Here is a 20412-nt window from a genome sequence, read left to right on the forward strand (position 1 = left end):
TTCTCTTGGGTATTAGTGCCTTGTTTCAGAGCTAATTGCGTATATTTCGGAGTATACATGCACATACATCCACTTACACAAAGTAATAAATTGCAGAAGTGGCCTTCTAGCATGGGATTTCATTATATGATAACGGTATATGTTAGTTCCTTCTTGGTTTATAGAAGTTCTACAATTGTGAAAAGAATGGGCTGGATTTAGCTATTCTCAGCACATTTTAATTGCCCTTCTCAATCTTATTACCAGCCTAGCATATGTTTAAATTTCAGCCATTTGTATCTTGTGTCCCTTTTGAATAGTTGCTTTAAATCTGATTCCAAGATTCTTGTAAATCCTTGTAAAATTGGATCTACAGGGCTACTGATTTAACAAATAAATGTTGGGCATGGCTTATGATTCCTGGTTTTTGGTTTTATATTTTTTCTCTGGATGTGGGTGACTTTGGCCCATCCCTGGTTACTATGAGAAGTTGGCAGTGAGACCTTTTCTTTCCTCGGTCATTTGAGCAACAGGTGTGAGACTGCAATCTAGAGGTCAAACCTGTTGGGATGGCACGTTCTCAATCCTGAAGGGCCAATCAACTGCCAGTACCAATCACCAAGGCTGGGATCTAGCACTGCTCTGATTCTTTTTGCTCTCCAGCCAGAAGGCTAATGGGAATGCTGTTTAAAAATGAGGCTACCCCATATCAATAAATGACATAGAATTGTGGACTATACCCATGGAATGAAACCGAGGTGTCCTGCTTGCACATGCAACATTTTGCTTAACATGTTGGGGCTCAGTATTGGCAAGACTGCTTGTATTTCTGAATTATTTCTGCAATTAGTATTTTTCAGTGCTAAAATTTTAAGTTTTCAAGAACTGATAATGGGTGTGCTTCAGCAAGTTTTTTAAAAAAGCAAGAATCCACACTGATGAACAAGAATCTGAACTCTGTGTATATTGTTAGCAGCTATTGTTGAATTGCAATTGGCTGATGATGGAGGTAAATTTTTTGGAGTGTCTATTTCTTTCAGATTCTACATAAACTATGGTTTGCAGGAGTATAGAATGTACTGCTGTGAGGTACTGATACATCAATAATAGTGGACCAGGCACTGCTTGGTAAAGTGAGAAATGACTGGATGATTAGCAACCTAAACTAGGACTCAAGCCTGTCATTCTTCCACAGATCCTTAGCTTGATTTCACCTGAGGTTCATAATTGTCACTCAGTCACACAACATAAAGACTTGGATTTCCACAACATTCTTGTTAAAATATATTGTACTTCAGTAATGTCATAATCTTTAAAAGCCCAAAACACTGCTTCAGCTCCCATTTGATACACTGTTCCCAGTTGAATCTGGTATGAAATTATTTCATGGTCAGGATCATTGTTGATGCCTTTCACTTATGTGATTTCTAATTCTTCCACCAATGCAGATAAAAATAAGAAAGGATTAGAATCTGTAGTAGCCAAAGAAATTCCATTTTCCGGAAAGTTAGCAGCTTGGTTTCTTGGTTCTGGAGATATATTTACTATTTGAGTGAATTACCTGTTTCTCTCAATATTATACTCATTCTTGCAAGTTTGGGGAGTATTTTCCCCAAAAATTGTTTTCATATTGCTCCATTTTAGTGCTGTTCATACAATTGATAGCTATTGTGTAACAAATCACTTTGGTGACTTGGGCATCAAAACAGTATAATCTGAGTTTGACAAGCTCACTTTCCCATGATTTTATGGCTGATTGTGTTCAATTAATGGGATTGGATACAGAAAATGATCTTTAATTTCTCCTAAGGGGCGATAACTTCAGTCTACACTTTCAGAGCAAAGCTTCATTTCCCATAGGTAACCCATGGCTACCTGATCCACAGAGGGTTGTCAGAGTGTTTCAGCCTAAAGATGTGGAGTTCATTCTTTTTGATTCTATAGGCTTCTGAGAGGCTGTAATTATATTTGTAAACACAGGCATTCTGTCTTATGTTAATCAATGAATAACAGCCAATGTACATCAACAAAGATAGGTAGGAAAGTAAGCTGCGACGAGGACATAAGGAGGCTCCAAAGTGACATAGATAGATCAAGTGAGTGGGCAAAGATCTGGCAAATGGAGTACAATGTGGGCAAATGTGAAATTGTCCATTTTGGCATGAAGAATAAAAAAGAAGCATATTATCTAAATAGTGAGAGGTTGCAGATCTCTGAGATTCCGAGGGATCTGGGTGTCCTAGTGTATGAATCACAAGGCTAGTATGCAGGAACAGCAAGTCATTAGGAAAGCCTGTTGTTGTTTATTGCGAGGGGAATTGATTACAAAAGTAGGGAGATTATGCTTCAGTTGTACAGGGCACTGGTGGGACCATCTGGAATACTGTGTACAGTATTGGTCTCCTTATTTGAGGAATGATATAAATGCGTTAGAGACAGTTCAGAGAATGGTTTACTAGACTCATATCATGAATGAGTGGGTTGTCTTATGGGGAATGGTTGGACAGGTTTGGCTTATATCCACTGGAGTTTATAAGAGTAAGAGGCGACATGATTGAAACCTTTAAGATCCTGAGGGGTCTTGACGGAGTGCATTTGGAGAGGATGTTTCCTCTTGTGGGAGAATCTAGACCTGGTTTAAAAATAAAGGGTCGCTCACTTAAGGCAGAGATGAGGAGAAATTTTTCTCTCAATGGGTTGTAAGCCTTTGGAACTCTGCCTTTTGAGGAAGAGAGTCTGAATATTTTTAAGGCAAAGCTAGATAAATTCTTGATAAACAAGGGGGTGAACGGTTTTCAGGGGGAGGCAGGAATGTGGAGTGGAGGTTACAATCAGAGCAGCCATTATCTTATTGAATGGCAGAACAGGCTCGAGAGGCTGAGTGGCCTACTCCTTCTAAATCGTATGTACGTTCGCATGAGCCAACAAAAACTTAGCAACAGCAACCTCCATGCTCCCACACTGACATACTGGGTCTTGTGACCTCTTAAAAGTTGCATGTGATGACCAGAAACAGGGATTGGTAATTAAAAGTCATTGTCCAAATGTTGAACTTGGACTTGCTGAACAAAGTGCTTGATTATTGAATGATTAAAGCTATTTATCCTCCAAATGCCAGTAATACAGTGAGGAGCTTGTAGTACCGCAAAGTGAAAGGATACAAGTTCAGTTTCTCCACTCTACTTAAATCCTAATGTCAACTGCACTCCGGTGCAGTCCCAATCCTTTCCTGAAAGGGAGGGCAAATTAAAGGATCAATTTACACCACCAAAGTACTATTTTACCCTGTGCCAGTCTGAAGAGCAATATCAGTGGACATTTGGGAGCAGGTTGCCTGACTTTTCAGTCATAGATGTTTTACTGGGTGGGAGTGGGTGTTGGTGGCTGATAGGGGTGTTCTTTATTTGCAAAAATATACTTTTAGATATTTTATGAATAAAGAAAATTACAAAACATTTTGGAATGGGCACTAAAAAATGCAGTGATATTCAAATTTTCTACATAGATCATGTTGCACTTTGAGGTGCTTCGATACAAATCATACAGTGGTCTGCACATAACGTCCTGGAGGCCCTGCAGGAAAAGGAGTTGGCGGATCCTGTCAGATGGTTCCCTGAACAGACTGTCAAAGTAATTTGACAGAATGCCCCATCACAGAACTTTCAAACAAGCACCAAGGTATAGCATAGCTCGTGGTGAGAAAGACCTTCTCCATCAGGTCCTTCCTACATTCCTGGAGTCTCACTCCCTCCACACGTTACTGTCAAGGTGGCTGTGATGGGCAAGAGACTATTGTCCACCTCTTTGTGGAATGTGCTTCGCAAAGAAGGTCTGGAGAGAGATGCAGTGGCTTTTGTCAAGGTTCATCCTGAGCACCTCTGCTCAATGGGCTGTTCAAATATCAACCACAGCTGGAGGATCATCAACTCGGTGAAAGATGCTCTTTCGTCTGCCCGAACTTTGTTGGTCTTCCAATGCAAAGACTTATCCTCGACCGAGCGTTGAAGACTGGCACATTCCAAAGTCCAGGCATATGTGCCAAGGAATGCACTAAAGCTTGGGGCAGCCACCTCAGAAATGCAAGGTCGCTATCTAAGGCCTTTCAGCCATAGTGCACTGAGGGGCTGAAAATTGTATAGAACCCCTCGGGCTGTATGACTCACATTGAAAGTATACAGTAAATATTACATGTACCACAATTGTATTGAAGCACCTCAAAGTGTGACATGATAGGGGAAAAGGGGTGTGAAGGAGAAAATAAGATTGATGCTTCTCACCAATAGCTGCCATTTCCTTGAGCTGAGATATTCATTAATGCGGAAGTAGAATTGACTGAATTATAACGTTTCCTAAAATTATATTATGATGGTATAAATAGCACAGAATTGAACATGTGGCATGATTCTGCTCTCCCCTTAGTATATAAATAAATGCATTAGACATTTGTTTTTATAGCACCCGTGGGCTTTATAAAATCACAGTGGCCCTCTCTTTGTGATAAATTATTTCACTTGACAGTTACCAGCACATCAGCTTTACCTGCATTTCATGTGTGACTAATACAGCCAGTCTTGCAAATGCAGGTTTTCCTTCCATTGTTCTTATGGAACTTGCTGTAAGCTACAGGGTTGTCTGGTGTTATAACTGCACTCTGCTTGAAAGTTTGTGTGTGCATACATTTACAAAGGTTGGGGATACTTTATGTGAGGGTGATGTAATCACATGAGGCAGAATTTGTAAATCAAAAGTCATGTCAAAAGATATAAACCTTATCGTGGGGGAGGGGGTGTAAGTTGAGAAGACCTCAACACAACTCATTGATAGAAAAAGTAGCTTTACAAACATTGAAGGGAATGAGACGATAGAAAATCAATCCTAACAGAAGAAAATTTACTGAACAATGTAAAATAATTGTACTCTTTGACTCCCAAGAAAAACCTTGGTAACAGTCTATCTGCTGCATTTTGAGAGCTCTTGGCTGCGTTAACTGAAACCGTGTGGAAGCTGAAGTCACCAGCCCTTAAGGAGATACTGGTATTTAGTATTTAATTGAAGGTCCAATTTAGGTTAATCTTCAATCTATGCTGAGATAGTCAATATCAGCCTGGACAGTAACTGGAACATAACATTGCCTACTCTGGTTTGTGACCTCCTGCCTCCAACTGCCTCAGTCAAACAGCCTTTTTTTTCCTCCTCCAGTATTTTAATTGACAAATGAAAGTGTTCAAAGAAAATGACAGAAGCACAATTTTTTTTAATGCACCTCTGACTTTTCAGTTAAGTGCTTTTTTTTATTCGTTCATGAAATGTGGGCATCTTTGGCTGGGCCAGCATTTATTGCCCATCCCTAATTGCCCTTGAGAAGGTGGTGGTGTGCAGCTTTGCCTTGCCCCTCCCTATCTCTAAGCTCCTCTAGCCCAATTTTCCTTTGAGAACTTCGTATTCCTTCAATTTTAGCCTCTTGTACATGCCCAAGTTTGCCCCACCTTTGGTGACCATTCTTAAGTCATCAAGATCTAGACTCTGGAATTCCCTTCCTAGATTTGCCTGTCTTTCTCCCTCTCCATAAGACAATCCTTAGAACTGACCTCTGACCAAGCATTTGGCCTCTTGTCCTAATGGCTCCCCCTTTGGCTCATGTCAATTTGTTTTCTCTGATTAAGCTCCTGTGAAGTACCTTAGGACAATTTATTATGCTGCAGGTACTATATAAATGCAAGTCATTGTTTTGGGCAACTCATGGAAACCCATGTGAAGGAACTAGATGGAAAGCTCTGCATTTGTTATAAATATAACCCCATTGTAGCAGGTGATTACGTTCTTGTTTTCATAATGCTGGAAGACTAGGGCCGGGATTTCCTGGCCCCACCGCCGGTGGGCATCATTGCAGGCGGGACAGGAAGATTTGGAGAGCCATTGACTTTTAATGGCTCTCCAAACGTTCCCAGCCCGCCTGTGACGATACCCATCAGTGTCGGGGCCAGAAAATCCCGCCTTAAATTTTTACATACATGCTATTAAACCCAGCACCTGTCTCCTAGTCCCAGACTCAGTGAGGTCCGTGAAAAACTGGATTTAGCACACCAATCATAGAAACCTCGGTGCAAACCTGCCACTTGCCTTTTTAACTGCAGCTGCATATCTTAGGAATGGAGGAATGATAAGTGAATGAGTAACGAGAATTAAAGAATAAAATATGTCCAACGAAAATAAAGGCTTATTAATCGTTTAGGAAAATTAACTGGAGGAGTTAAGTCAGAAAACATCCAAACATATGAATTAGGAACAGGAGTAGGCCATTCAGCCCCTCAGGCCTACCCCGCAATTCAATACAATCATGGCTGATCTGACTGTGGCCTCAACTCCACTTTCTTGTCTACCCTCTTTGTCTACCTTTTGACTCCCTCGTCAACCAAGATTCTGTCTAATTCAGCCTTAAAAATACTGAATGACCCTGCTTCCACCACTCTCTGGGGAAGAGAGTTCCACAAACTCATGACCCTCAGAGAAGTTAAATTTCTCCTCATCTCTGTCTTAAATGGGAGATCCCTTATTTTTAAAATGTATCCCCTAGTTCTAGTCTCTCTTACAAGGAGAAACATCTTTCAGCAACCACGCTGTCAAATCCCCTCAGGATCTTATATGTTTCAATAAGATCACCTCTCGTTCTTCTAAACTCCAATGGATACAGACCCAACTTATCCAACCTTTCCTCATAGGATAACTCCCTCATGCCAGGAATCAGTCAAGTGAACCTTCTCTGAACTGCTTCTAATGCAGTTATGTCCTTTCTTAAATAAGGAGACCAAAACTGTACACCATACTCCAGATGTGATCTCACCCACACCTTTTACAACCTTAGCAAAATATTCTTACTTTTATATTCCATTCCCCTTGCAATAAATGACAGCATTCCACGTGCCCTCCTAATCACTTGCTGTACCTGCATACTAACTTTTTCTGATTCATGTATCAGGACACCGAGATCTCTCTGTACCATAGGGTTCTGCAATCTTTCTCCATTTAAACAAATGCTGCTTTTCTATTCTTACTGGCAAAGTGGGCAAGTTCACTTTTTCCCACATTATGCTCCATCTACCATCTACCAAATTTTGTCCACTCACTTAACCTATCTATACCTCTTTGCAAACTCATTATGTCCTCTTCACAACTTATTTTCTTACCTATCTTTGTGCCATCAACAAATTTAGCAACCATACATTCGATCCCGCCATCCAAATCATTAGCATGAATTGTAAATAGTTGAGGCCCGGCACTGATCCCTGTGGCACTCCACTCATTACTTCTTGCCAATCTGAAAATGACTCATTTATGCCTACTCCCTGTTTCCTGCTAGTTAACTCTTTATCCATGCTAATATGTTACCCCCTACATCATGAGTTCTTATTTTGTGTAGTAACTTTTGATGTGGCACCTTGCCAAATGCCTTCTGAAAATCTAAATAACACCGCATCCGCAGGTTCCCCTTTATCCAAGTTGCTTGTTACTTTCTCAAAGAACTCTAATAAATTAGTCAAACACAAATTCTGTTTCACAAAACCATGTTGACCCTGCCTGATTACATGATTTCCCAAGTGCCCTGCCATAACCTCCTTAATAATAGATTCCAGGATTTTCCCTGACAGATGTTAAGCTAACTGACCTGTAGTTTCCTGCTTTCTGTCTCCCTCCTATCTTGAACAGAGGAGTTATATTTACTATTTTCAAATTTGATGGGACCTTTCCAGAATCTAGGGAATTTTGGAGAATTAAAATCAATGCATCTTCTATCTCAGCAGCTACTTCTTTTAAGACCCGAGCGTGAATTCCATCAGTTTTTAGTTCTAATAATTTTCTCAATACTCTTCATCAGTGATTATAATTGTTTTAAGTTCCTCACTCCCTTTCACCTCGAGATGCACAATTATTTCTGGGATGTTATTTGTATCCTCTATAGTGAAGACAGAGGCAAAATGTCTGATCAATTCATCGCCATTTCCTTATTTTCCATTATTAATTCCCCAGACTCACCCTGTAGAGGGCCAATGCTCACTTTAATTACCCTTTTCCTTTTTAAATACATACAGAAACTCTTGCTTTCTGCTTTTATATTCCTAGCTAGCTTTCTCTCATACTTTAAATTTTTCCCTTTTTTGGCCATTTTTTTTTTAATTCTGTCCAATCTTCACAGAATTATATGCTTTCTCTTTCATAATTGCCCTTGTATAAGTTCAAAAAACTAGTCTTAGACCCACCCTTCTCTCCCTCAAACTGAATGCAAGACCCAATCATGTTATGATCACTGCTACCAAGAGATGACCAGAGAAAGTAACAAGCAACTTGAATAAAGGGGAACCTGCGGATGTGGTGTATTTAGATTTTCAGAAGGCATTTGACAAGGTGCCACATCAAAAGTTACTACACAGAATAAGAACTCATGATGTAGAAGGTTACATATTAGCATGGATAAAGAGTTAACTAACAGGAAACAGGGAGTAGGCATAAATGAGTCATTTTCAGATTGGCAAAAAGTAATGAGTGGAGTGCCACAGGGATCAGTGCCGGGCCTCAACTATTTACAATTCATGCTAATGATTTGGTTGGCGGGATCGAATGTATGGTTGCTTTACTATGAGGTCATTAATTAACCCTGTCTCATTGCACATTACCAGATCTAGAATAGCCTGTTCTCTGGTTAGCTCCACATGCTGCTTTAAGAAATTGACCTGAAAGCACTCTTATGAACTCATCTTCTAGGCTACCTATTCCAATCTGATTCGCCCAATCTATATGTAGATTAAAATCACCCATAATTATCGTTATACCTTTCCCACAAGCCCCATTATTTCTTCCTGTATACTCTGTCCTACAGTATGGTTACTGTTAGGAGGCCTACAAGCTACTCCTACAAGTGGCTTCCTGCCTTTACTGTTTCTTATCTCCACCCAAGCTGTTTCTACACCTTGATCTTTCGAACTAAGATCATCTCTCTCTCTTTTGTGCTTATGTCATCCTTAAACCATATATCAGGATCAGTGCAGTACGGTGCTTGGAAAGGGAGGGAACATACCCTGACACAGTCTAGAGATCAATGTAACAAATTTCCAAATCATTATCTCTTCTGTAATTGCTGTTCATTATGCTCCATATTGTTACTTTTTCTATTTTTTTGTGTAGTTTATTATTATTAATCAGACTTAATGTGATTTAGTTTTAAAGCTTCATTCTCTGGTGACAAGGTCATTGCTATGTTAATGGTATCTGGCAGGATTGTCACTGGAAGTCATAGGATTCTGATTAGATGTGACAGATTTACAAATCACAGGCTGCCACAGATGATGTCCATATTCCTTTCAATTCTGCTAAATTGTTCCATGTAGATGGCTCTGAAGTACTGTATACCTACTAATACAGAAGTTCTGGCAACATTTGGTGTAATTATGACATACTCTAATATTCTTAGACTTGGGTTCCTAAAGCGCTCTTGATGGTTTAATCCTTTCGGTTGACAACTGAACAGGAACCATTTTACTTTTACGGATTGGTGGTGTTTTTTTCCATATTTCAACTTTTTGCATGTTATTTCAGATATCTGGAATTTGTCACATGATAGGTTCCAAAAACAAAATTTATGCTACATTCTAATTAATAAATGCCGAGTCAACGTCTTAGTTTATGGCATGTCTTGCACCACAACCATATAAAATCTTAATGAACCAGAGCAGTACTAACATCCTTGCATTTACTTTATAGAAAAACCATAGCAATAATAAATGTCCAAGTCTTTCTACTTTCTTTTCCTACTGGTTACTCCATACTTAGTTTAATAGTACAACCAGCAGCGAGGATTTTTTTGCGGAGAGTGGGGATGGGGAGGGAGGTGTGCATGGTGACAGATATTCTTCTTGGCTGGCTGGATTCAAGCAGTATCATATCTATGCTACACTTTGTAACATAGTTCTTCACTCCAAAAAGTCAAGGAGAGTGGGACAGGCGGATGGTGTGTATTTCTTCCTAGATGTCCTAAGTGCCATTTTGCAGTGCATGTCATTCAGGGTGAGCCAAACTTTTTACATTCTCTTCCTTTCAAGGTGGATTTGTACTAAATTTCTTTAGTATATTGGGACTAATTCAGCATCTGAATATATGTTAGCCTTGTTCAGTTGATAACACTGTCACCACAAGGCTCTGAGTTCAAGTAACATTCTAGGGCTTCAGCACAAAAATCATGGCTGAAACTCCAGTGCAGTACTGAGGGAATGCTGCACTATTAGAGATGCTGTCTTTTGGATGCAATATTAAACTGAAGCCCCATCTGCCTGCTCGGTTGGATGTAAAAGATCCCATGGCACTATTTTGAAGAAAAGTGAAGGAGTTATCCCCAGTGCTCTGGCCAATATTTATCTCTCAATCAACATCACAAGCAGACTATCTGGTCTCATTATCACATTGCTGTTTGCGGGCACTTGTCGAGCGCAAATTGACTGCCATGTTTCCTACGTTACAACAGTAACTACTCTTCAAAAAGCACTCAATTGGAGTAGAGCACTTTGAGACATCTAGTGGTTGTGAAAAGTGCTATATAAATGCAAATCTTTCTTTTTCTTGACTCCAATTCATTACCTCAAATTGTTCGCCCCTCCACCAGTTGCACACCTATTGCCACCAGTACTTCATGCTAATGCTGTACACTCAAAAATGCTCTTTTAAACGCTAGAAAAGTTTCGAAGGAAAATGGTCAGCATTGTACTGCTTGCTGCATCTGCAGATCAAGTGAGCATCATTTTTTTTTTAAGTGTCTCATTCATCCTCATACTTTACTGGTTACAACATTTAAGCTGCTTTGTTTCTAAAGGGCTTTTTACCTTGCAGCTCAACATACTTTAGGCCTTGGTAGGGAAATGTCAAAATCAACCCCCTACATCATTCTTTTGTGTTAATACTTAAGCCTGCCACTAGTTGGAGACTGGTTGGGAGGATACAGACTATTTCTTCTGCATGTGGAATTGCTTATCACATTTAATGGGCAGGATAACGCTGTTCTGATGAAAATGTATGTGGTGCCTGTCATTGGCCGTTTGGAGGTTAGATAATTCATTCAGTTGCAATCAATGTCACTGTCAGAAGGTAGTGGCGCCTTAACTAGTGCTGTTGTCTAATAAGCTGGCTGCAACAAATCTCACCAATTTGGACAAAAGAGTTCATGTTATTGACAGTTCAGGCCCTGAATGTGGGAGATGCATGTATAATGACTTGAAATTTTGCTAGTTTAGTTTGTTTTTCTACACAAACATTGTAGTCAGTTACAGTAGATTGATACTGTGCACAGACAAGCTTACTCTTGCCATGTTCCGTCAGACCTGGAAATACTTAATCGTCGATACAAGATGCCAAAAGTGAATGAAGTTGCATGCTCCATCAGTGACTCCCCTCATCTTGATGAATACAGCAGATGGTTTGTGGATGGATTATTTGTTTAGTCCACAAACATATATTTCAATGAGGTGGCACAATGTAGTTTCATATCAGTGTTTGTAACCTTGGTGTTATGTGTGATCCCGAGATGAGCTTCCTACTATATATCCATATCATCACCAGGATCATGTATTTCCACTTCCATTTCATTACGCGACCTGAGCTTGCTTCAGCTCATCCGTTGTTGAAACCCTCATCCATGCCTTTGTTACCTCTAGACTTGATTATTCCAATGCCCTCTTGGCCAGTCTCCCATGCTGTATCCTCCACAAACTTGTGGTCATTTAAAAGACTGCTATGAGTGTCCTTACTCATACCAGGTTCTGCTCATCCATCTCCCTTGTGCTAATGACCTGTGTTCCTGGTCTCAATTTTAAAGATCTCGCCCTTGTTTTCAAATCATTTCTTAGCCTTGCTCCTCCCTATCTCTCTTTTGTTCTTCAGCCCTTCAACCCCCTCCTCTTAAAGTCTGCAGTCCGTCACTTCCATCCTTGAGTATTAGCATTCCTGATTTTAATCATTCTACCATTGGTAGCTATGTCTTCCAATGCCACAGCCCTGCTGAGCTCCGGAATTCCCTCCCCATATCTCTCTGCCTCTCTTTACTCTTTAGCCATTCCTAAAAACCTACCTCTTTGACCAAGCTTTTGGTCATCTGGCCTAATATCTCCTTCTGTACCTTGTTGTTCTATTTTCTTTCATAATGCTCCTGTGAAGTGCTATGGGATGTTTTATTATGTTAAAGGAGTCATGTAAATGCAAGTTGTTGTTGTTGTAAAGGAAAGTTGTGCAGTGTGCTACACAACCTGGCATCAGTTTGGTTTCCAGAATATTACATCAGAGTTGATGAAAGATGCATGACAGTTGCAGCCTAGCAGGGGGAGTTTGAAGGGAAAAGGACACAAGTCTTAACAGAGATAAAAACAAAAAAACTGCGGATGCTGGAAATCCAAAACAAAAACAGAATTACCTGGAGAAACTCAGCAGGTCTGGCAGCATCGGCGGAGAAGAAAAGAGTTGACGTTTCGAGTCCTCATGACCTTTCGACAGAACTGACAGTTCTGTCGAAGGGTCATGAGGACTCGAAGCGTCAAATCTTTTCTTCTCCGCCGATGCTGCCAGACCTGCTGAGTTTTTCCAGGTAATTCTGTACATGTCTTAACAGGATTGTTGTATTCTCAAAATTAATATAGGACCATACCCTGTTAGCAAAGAACATAAAAACTAACTTTATAAGGCTTCATAATGGTAGGATCAAAGTTCTTTATGATAAGTTCATGACCTTATCTGTGTTATCATTGGGTGCCACCAAGCAAAGAGTAAGTGTTGCACCAGATGGCGAGTAATTCTAACGCTCTTCCACAACGCTATGTGGTTGGTTTTGGAAAGCACTGACAGTGGCCTGTGAGTAGATTGCTTGCCAATCTGCCCCTTGGCCTGGGACCAAGTGTTGTGCAAGGATGCCCTCAAAAGAGGAAGGATTTTTTTGTGTTATCTCAGCAAAAACTGACATCGAGCTTTGTATTTTGATGCTTGCAGTGTTGTGTTTTTGTGTTCCACAGAACATTTTTATATATATATATATATATATATATATATATGTGTGTTTAAAGTTTCAGTGCACCACTTAGTGTTAAAGCACACACTATTCTTGAGACACCCTGAAATACTGATGGAAAGAAAACTGGCTGAATAAAATGGTGGCTCCAACCAAGTATGTTTTAGGATGCAATTAAATTTCATTTTGGTACCTGATAACCAAAAATAATGTTGCATGCAAATCATAGAAGTCAATAACTTTTGAGTTATGAATTGAATAATCTTCAGCTATTCTGCCTGAGGCTGTAAAAAGACCACTAGGGAGAGAGATCGTCACTGGGAAAAGTCAGGTTTTGGAACAGGAATTGAGATTCTACGCTTAAGGAAAAATGTAGAATGTTGTTTGCATGACCTTCCTTCCATTTGTTTATCTCTTAAATAGGGCGGCATTGAGATGTATTATTTTAGATAATTGAAGATTTAAAAAAAGAAACCTAGCCATGCATCTTATCAGTTGCACTTCTTATCTTTTGGTTTATCACAAAATATGATATGTGTGCAGGGAGGTTTACTATTAGTTACATCAGGCTGGGTTGTGGAGGAAGGGGGAATTAATTTGTGGGAGGCTTGATTCAGGAAGTTCTGAATTACCAGCCCCAGTTTTGTTATCTAGGTAGTATCTGTGGTTGATCCCTCTACAGCTTGTGGCTTACTTCTGGTTTTATAGAAATGCAAACTGAGTGAAGCTGTGCTTCTGTTCCCACATGCTTTGTCAGTTAGATTCTGATGTCTGCGGTTATGCGAGTACTGTAGGTGTCTCGGTGTGGTTACAGCTACAGGAAGAGGGAGACATTTGGCCTGCAGAGACAGGAATAACTCGGTTATCAGATAGTTACCAAAGGCACCGATTAAAAACTGTGCTTTCTGAATCCGTTTCAGAGTGAAACTCCTAGCTGTTACAGCTTTCAAAAATATTTTTTTTAAATAAAATTTCCATATGCCACTGAATACATACAATTGTGTCACAACCATATACACTGCATACTCTCTTGGATTATAATTTATTTTGTAATATGCTACATGTTTGTTGTTCGTGAATGCTTGCCCTACACTAGTTTTGAGTTATTTTCCAATTTTGTTGCAAGTGCACTGTGGTGCAAAACCTGCTGTAGGTTCCAGGAATGCAAAATGTCTGTTCAACACATCTCTTTGGTGTTCAATGTTACCTTATGTCAGGCTGCTAAATTAGATGTTTACCATTTTGGTAAAGGACAGGCTGGAAACACTGTGTTACAGTGACACTGCCTGCATGGCGCATGAGCCATGATTCTACAACCTACACTTATTTCTACTAACTTGTACTAGCTGTGATTATACTCTGTTAACTGTCATTTGATCTGAGGATTCTGCCCACTTCTGGCTGTTTTAGCTTAGATTAACAAAAAAGATAATTGGTGGCACAAGTTGAAGTTTTCAGAAGAAAGAACGGTGCCAGGTGTTATTAAAGAGCTGGAGATTGCTGAAGAAATGTCTACTCTTCCCCCTCCCTTGACCATCAGGAAAAGAGAAACTTGTATTTTTTTGTAGCCTCCTAGGAAATGAATGGTTGCCATCACAGGATACATGCTAAACAAAGAAATAATTTTACACTCTTCCAGTTGCCCAGTAGCAGTCTTGGGTAGATCTTCCAATAGCAAATCATTCATGCGCCAGAACAAAAACAGAAAAGTATCCTACTGTGTTTGCATGGACCTGATGGTTCTTAAAAGGACAGCCTGATGTAAAATCCAAATCTTTTGAATGTATTGATACAATGTTGGTTATTTTATATTGCTTCTACATTTGAGACCATAATTGGGATTCCCTTGGAGAAATTAACCTTTCCAATTTGTTGTCATTAACATTAAACAAACCCAATGGTGCTGATTTTATTTGAAATTAGCTGGTAATCAGGCAAATGTATGTTTTCATTTAAAAAGTCCCTGTTAAGAGATATCAGCTGTGTAGGTATCCTGCCACCTTGTTAAAGAAGCATGCAAGGTATATTATTGGGGATGACCAGTTTTGCCAAAAATAAGGAATTTTTTTTGCCTAGCCTGATGTTGACTAAATGTTTATTTACAAGATGTTATTCCTGACAATGTGAACACATTGCAACTTTAAGTAATATGTACCTACATTGCCAGAAAACATCTGTATTTAGTAATTTGTAGATGTCATACCCACTAAAATGTTTTACTATACCTAAGATTAAAGTAGCTGGCTGTGACCTATGTATCATTTTAATGCCCCATCAAGTGCTGTATATTCCCAAATCCTGCCAATGAATCAGCATTATCCCAAAGGGATTATGAAAATGTAATCAGGCTAAATTGGAAATCTTTTGTGGATGAGGTGTTTTTTGAGCCCTAAAATGCCAGTCCATAAAAATGAGTCCTGGATCCTCTAATGCTATAGGGTTATAAACATCTGACATATAAATTTGAAAAAGTGTACAATTACATTTATTTTTGGAAGAGGGCTGTATTCTAGTGCAAATGAATGAAGCTCTTCAAAATTAATGTCTGGATGCTGAGAATACTTCCAAGTGCCAGACAGAAACTTTATTGCTTAGTCCTCTGTTCTAAAAGACTTTAGGATTAACAAAAGGAAATAGAATTCAACAGTACTTGGCATGTTATTCCTTATGGACGAGTCCCTTAATAATGCTATGTACTGCTATATAACCGTAGTATTCTAGGACAAGGATCTTGGATTTTAAGACTATTTAATCATTATAGCTAGATGATTGTCTGCTTTATCAAGCAGCAGATTGGTACATTGACCTGCAAATTTGCCAATCAGTTATAGAGGCAAGTATAAACTTGCTAGTCTTCAGAAACATCATCAACTTTAACTTTTGCTTTTCAGCCTTAGCAAAAATGTACATGATCTAGGTACAGGAAAAATCGCCCCTATAGTGGAGTATTGTTGTTCTGCCACTAGGTGACACTTGTATATTTAGCAAATACGTTGTATTAAAAGTATGAAAAATATATAGAGGTTGAATGTTATTGCTGCACCAGTTTCTTCCAATTAGTACATTGAACTCAAAATGGATATTGGCATCTAGATAAACTCTTAATTACAGATTCTAGACTGATAGCATATCAATTGGCTTGAAAACTCTGTTCATTTAGGTTGAATGCATATTAGATGACCAATCTGACATTGCCTATTTAACTTTTGGGGGTGGGGGAGACAGTAGCATAGTGGTAATGTGACTGTATTCGTAATCCAGAGGCCCTGCCCAATGCTTTGGGGACACGGTTTCCAATCCTATCACGGCAGCTGTTGATTTTAAATTCAGTTCATTAATAAATCTGGAATTGAAAGCTACTCTCAGTAATGGTAACCATGAAACTATCTCAGATTGTTGTAAAAACCCCATTTGGTTCAATAATGTCCTTTAGGGAAGGAAATCTGCCATCATTACCTGGTCTGGTCTACATGTGAATCCAGACCCACAACAATGTGGTTGACTCTCAATTGCCATTAGGGATGGGCAACAAATGCTGGCCTTGTCAGTGATGCTCACAGCCAGTGAAAGATTTTTTTTTAAATCCATGGAAATTGAAAGTTGACTTCTGAACATTTTGGGGGGCCTTATTTTTCAGTAGCAGTAAGAATTTGCCTTTGAATTTCAGGATGTGCAGGATTTGATTTGCTTAAACTCAACACCCCCCCCCCCACCCCGGTTTATCAACAGGGATAATGATATAGTATTTTATAAATTACATTTCTGCCATGGCTTAACATAATGTGGCATGTATCTCCATGTACGCATTCAATTCAAAGTACAATGTGTATCTGTGGAGTGTATCAGATGTGTATGTCTGTTTAGATTGCCCACTCAACATGAGACTGTAACAGCATGTTAATGGGTCTACTTCAGAGGTTTAAATTCAAGAGCAAGTGAAAAGAAAAGGCGCAAAAGAAAACCTGAAATAAAAATGAAAATAACTAAAAGCAGTGTACTCAATGTGAGCTGCAGCTCAGTTGGTAGCACTCTCGCCTCTGAGTCAGAAGATTGTAGGTTCAAGTCCCTCTAATGCAGACTTCAGCACAGAAATCTAGATTGACACTCCAGCACTGAGGGGCTGCTACAGTTTTGGACATGCCACCTTTCGCAACTTTATACAGAGGCCCTATCTGCTCTCAAAGTTGGACATAAGAGATCCCCTGGCACCTATTTGAAGAAAAACAGCGTTACCTCTAGTGCCTTGACCAATATTTATCCCTCAATCAACATCATAAGCTGTGGTGCACAATTTTGGCAGCCATGTTTCCTACATGACAAGAATGACTACACTTCAAAAAAAAATGTACTTAATTGGTTGCAAAGTATGGAGGTCATGCAAGGAGCTATATAAATGCGAGTTATTTTTAGTGATATGGGGAATTATTCACTCCATCTCCTCAAATTGCTTTTTGTAATGGCCCTTGATGAATTTTTATCCTCTTCCAAGATGAAGAATGTTCATGTGAAAAATTGAACTAGAGTTGATTTCAGGAACTCGGGTTCAGAGCCAACCACTCCCACATCAGATATAATAAAATGAGATGTAAAGTTCTGCTTATGCTCTGCGTCAGGCTCAGATAAGCACTGTTATCTCACCACTTTTTCCATTTCCCATAATAGCCATGAGATTGCTAATTAAGTGCCAAGTTTGGACCATTTCTATACACTCGATCCAAAGCACATTTACAAAATGTCCAAGCTAATTTCATCTGGGATCCCTGCAGCCAATTGATAAAGGAGACCTGCAAATGCATTCTAAATTCCATTGACTTCGGCCGGACTGTAAAATCCCATCGTCATAAAGTTCCACCCTGGACTTTCAAGCTGGTTTTCAACTGTCCCAGTATCTCAGAAGACAAATTACTAGAGAGAGTGAATAATCCTGTGATTGGTTAGTCCATGATATTGGCACAGGAAACAATATTGTATCCTTTAAAATTGCTACTCGCACTTTTCAAATTTGATCTCAACAAATACCAGTTACCAAATCCTAATTTGTGCCTGATGTCACCATTACTCAAAAAAAAAAGTCCCTTGCATTCTGTGAGAACTTTATTTGTAGAGCTGTTGGTTAATTACATGGAAGTATGTGGAATATGCAGCACCGAAACAGGCCATTCAACCCAACTGGCCCATCTTGTGTTTATGTTCCACTTGAGCCTCTTCCCACCCTTCCTCATCTAACTCTTATCAGCATAATTCTCTTACTCCTTCTCCCTTATATGCTTATTCCATCTACACTATTCACCTCACCCTACTCTCTGTTCCACTCTCTGGATAAGGAAGTTTCTTCTGAATTGCCTTTTTCATTTTTTGGTCATTGTCTTGTACTGATGGCCTCTGGTTATGATCTTTCCCACAACTGGAAGCATGCTCTGTGTATCTGCTCCAACAAAACCTTTTCAGAAATTTGAAGACCTCTGTGAGATCACCCCTCACCTTTCTCTTTTTTAAGAGACCCAGCCTATTCATCCTTTCATGATAGGTATAACCTTGAACTTCAGGTATCCTCCTTGTAAATCTTCTCCAGTGTGTCAGTACCCTTTTAATAATGTGCCAACCAGAACTGCACACAGTACTTGCTTTAACCAAAGTTCAATATAGGCTCAGCATAACTTCTCTACTTTACAATTCTGCCTCTGTGCTTGCTTTGTTTTTATTATCGACCTGGAATACAACCTTGTAGTGATTTGAATTTTTGCTCTCCAAGATCCCTTTGCTTCTCTACCCCATTTAGATATTTTACAAGTAGTATGTAGTCTCATTTTTCCTACCAAAATATAATACTTCGCGCTTATTTATGTTGAAATAAATTTACAAATTAAATGTATATACAGTACGTTTATTAATGCTGGCTTCTAATTTGTTGCAGTCCTCCTCAGTGTTGTGTATTTTAATTTGGTGTTGTCTGCAAATTTAGAGGTTTTTTTTTGATGCCTATGCCTAAATCGTTAATATAACTGGTGGACAGCAGTGATCCCAGCACTAATATTCCCATTTCCCATCTCCTGTCATTCTGAATAAGCTACCTTTTACCCCTGCTGTCTACTTTCTGTCTTTCAGCCAGCTAACCAGTCTGCTATTAGCCCCCTGACTCCCACCATGCTTTGAGCTTATTCATTAATGTATTATGTGGTACTTTATTGGAAGCCTTTGGAAATACACGTATATTGCATCTATTTAATATTCATGCCTGCTTTCTTCCTTCAAAGAATTCAATGAGGTTGATCAAGCAAGACTCTCTTATGAAATCCATGTTGACTATTCATTATAATATTTTAGGTTTCTAGTTGGTTTTCTATTTTCTCCTTGAGTAGGGAAACCATTATTTTTCCAACTACTGATGTTAAACTGACTAGTCTGTAGTTCTGTGGACGTGTTCTAGTTCCCTTCCTAAATATAGGGATGATTTTAGCTATTTGCCAATCTTCCAACACTACAACCTTTTATTAATTAATTATTAAATATGTGTAATAGTACTTCTGCTATCATTTGCTTAGATTCTTTTAAAATATGTGGATGCAGTTCATCTGGACCATAGGTTTTATTCTCTGAGTTCAAGTAGTTCATTTCGTGCTTTTTTTTTGACTGAGGTCTACTCGCACCAAGTCCCATTCTCCTATCATCTCTGTGCATGACGATCTACATTGGTTCCCGATCAAGCAACATCTTGATTTTAAAATTCTGAGCTTTGTTTTCAAATCCCTTCATGGCTTGTCTCTCCCCATCGCTGTAATCTCCTCCAGCCCCACAACCCTCCAAGGTAGCTGCATTCATCTAATTCTGGCCTCTTGATTCTGGCGTCCCCAGTTTTAATCACTCCACCTTTTGGTGCCACATCTTCAGTTGCCTAGGACCTAAGCTTTAGAATCCCCTTGCTACACGTCTTTGCTTCTCTACGTTATTTTGTTTCTTTAAGATACTCCATCAAACATACTTCTTCTTCAAGCTTTTGGTCATCTGATCTAATATCCCCTTATGTGGCTTGGTGTCATATTTTGTTTTATAATACTCCTGTAAAGCATCTTAGGATGTTTTTTACATTAAAGGTGCTATATGAATATAAGTTATTTCAAATGCATTTATATCATTTGTAATCTTATCCTACAATGTCATATCCATTTTAGACATCTCTCTGGAAAATACTGTAGCAAAATAATTATTTATTGCTGAAAAAGATACCATTTTTTGTTAGAGCTTTTCGTCTTGCATTCATCAGGACAATTCGCAAGAAAATCCCAATGTTAGGGAAAACAACATATTTATATTGTATTAGAAGAGAGTGCTGATTAGTTGGCAAGTGAACACTCTGATAGAAGCGTTGCCATGGAGAATGCACCAGTTGATGGTGACTGACA

The 20412-nt window shown here is 39.2% G+C and overlaps 1 protein-coding gene across 14 annotated transcripts in view; it reads left to right on the top strand.

Moving 5' to 3' along the window:
- The window catches only part of fbrsl1 (fibrosin-like 1), a 985718-nt gene that overhangs the window by 501610 nt on the left and 463696 nt on the right, over positions 1-20412 (top strand). The gene's annotated exons all lie outside the window — the stretch shown is intronic.

The sequence above is a fragment of the Carcharodon carcharias genome, chromosome 13 (assembly GCF_017639515.1).
Source record: "Carcharodon carcharias isolate sCarCar2 chromosome 13, sCarCar2.pri, whole genome shotgun sequence".
Taxonomy (NCBI): domain Eukaryota; kingdom Metazoa; phylum Chordata; class Chondrichthyes; order Lamniformes; family Lamnidae; genus Carcharodon; species Carcharodon carcharias.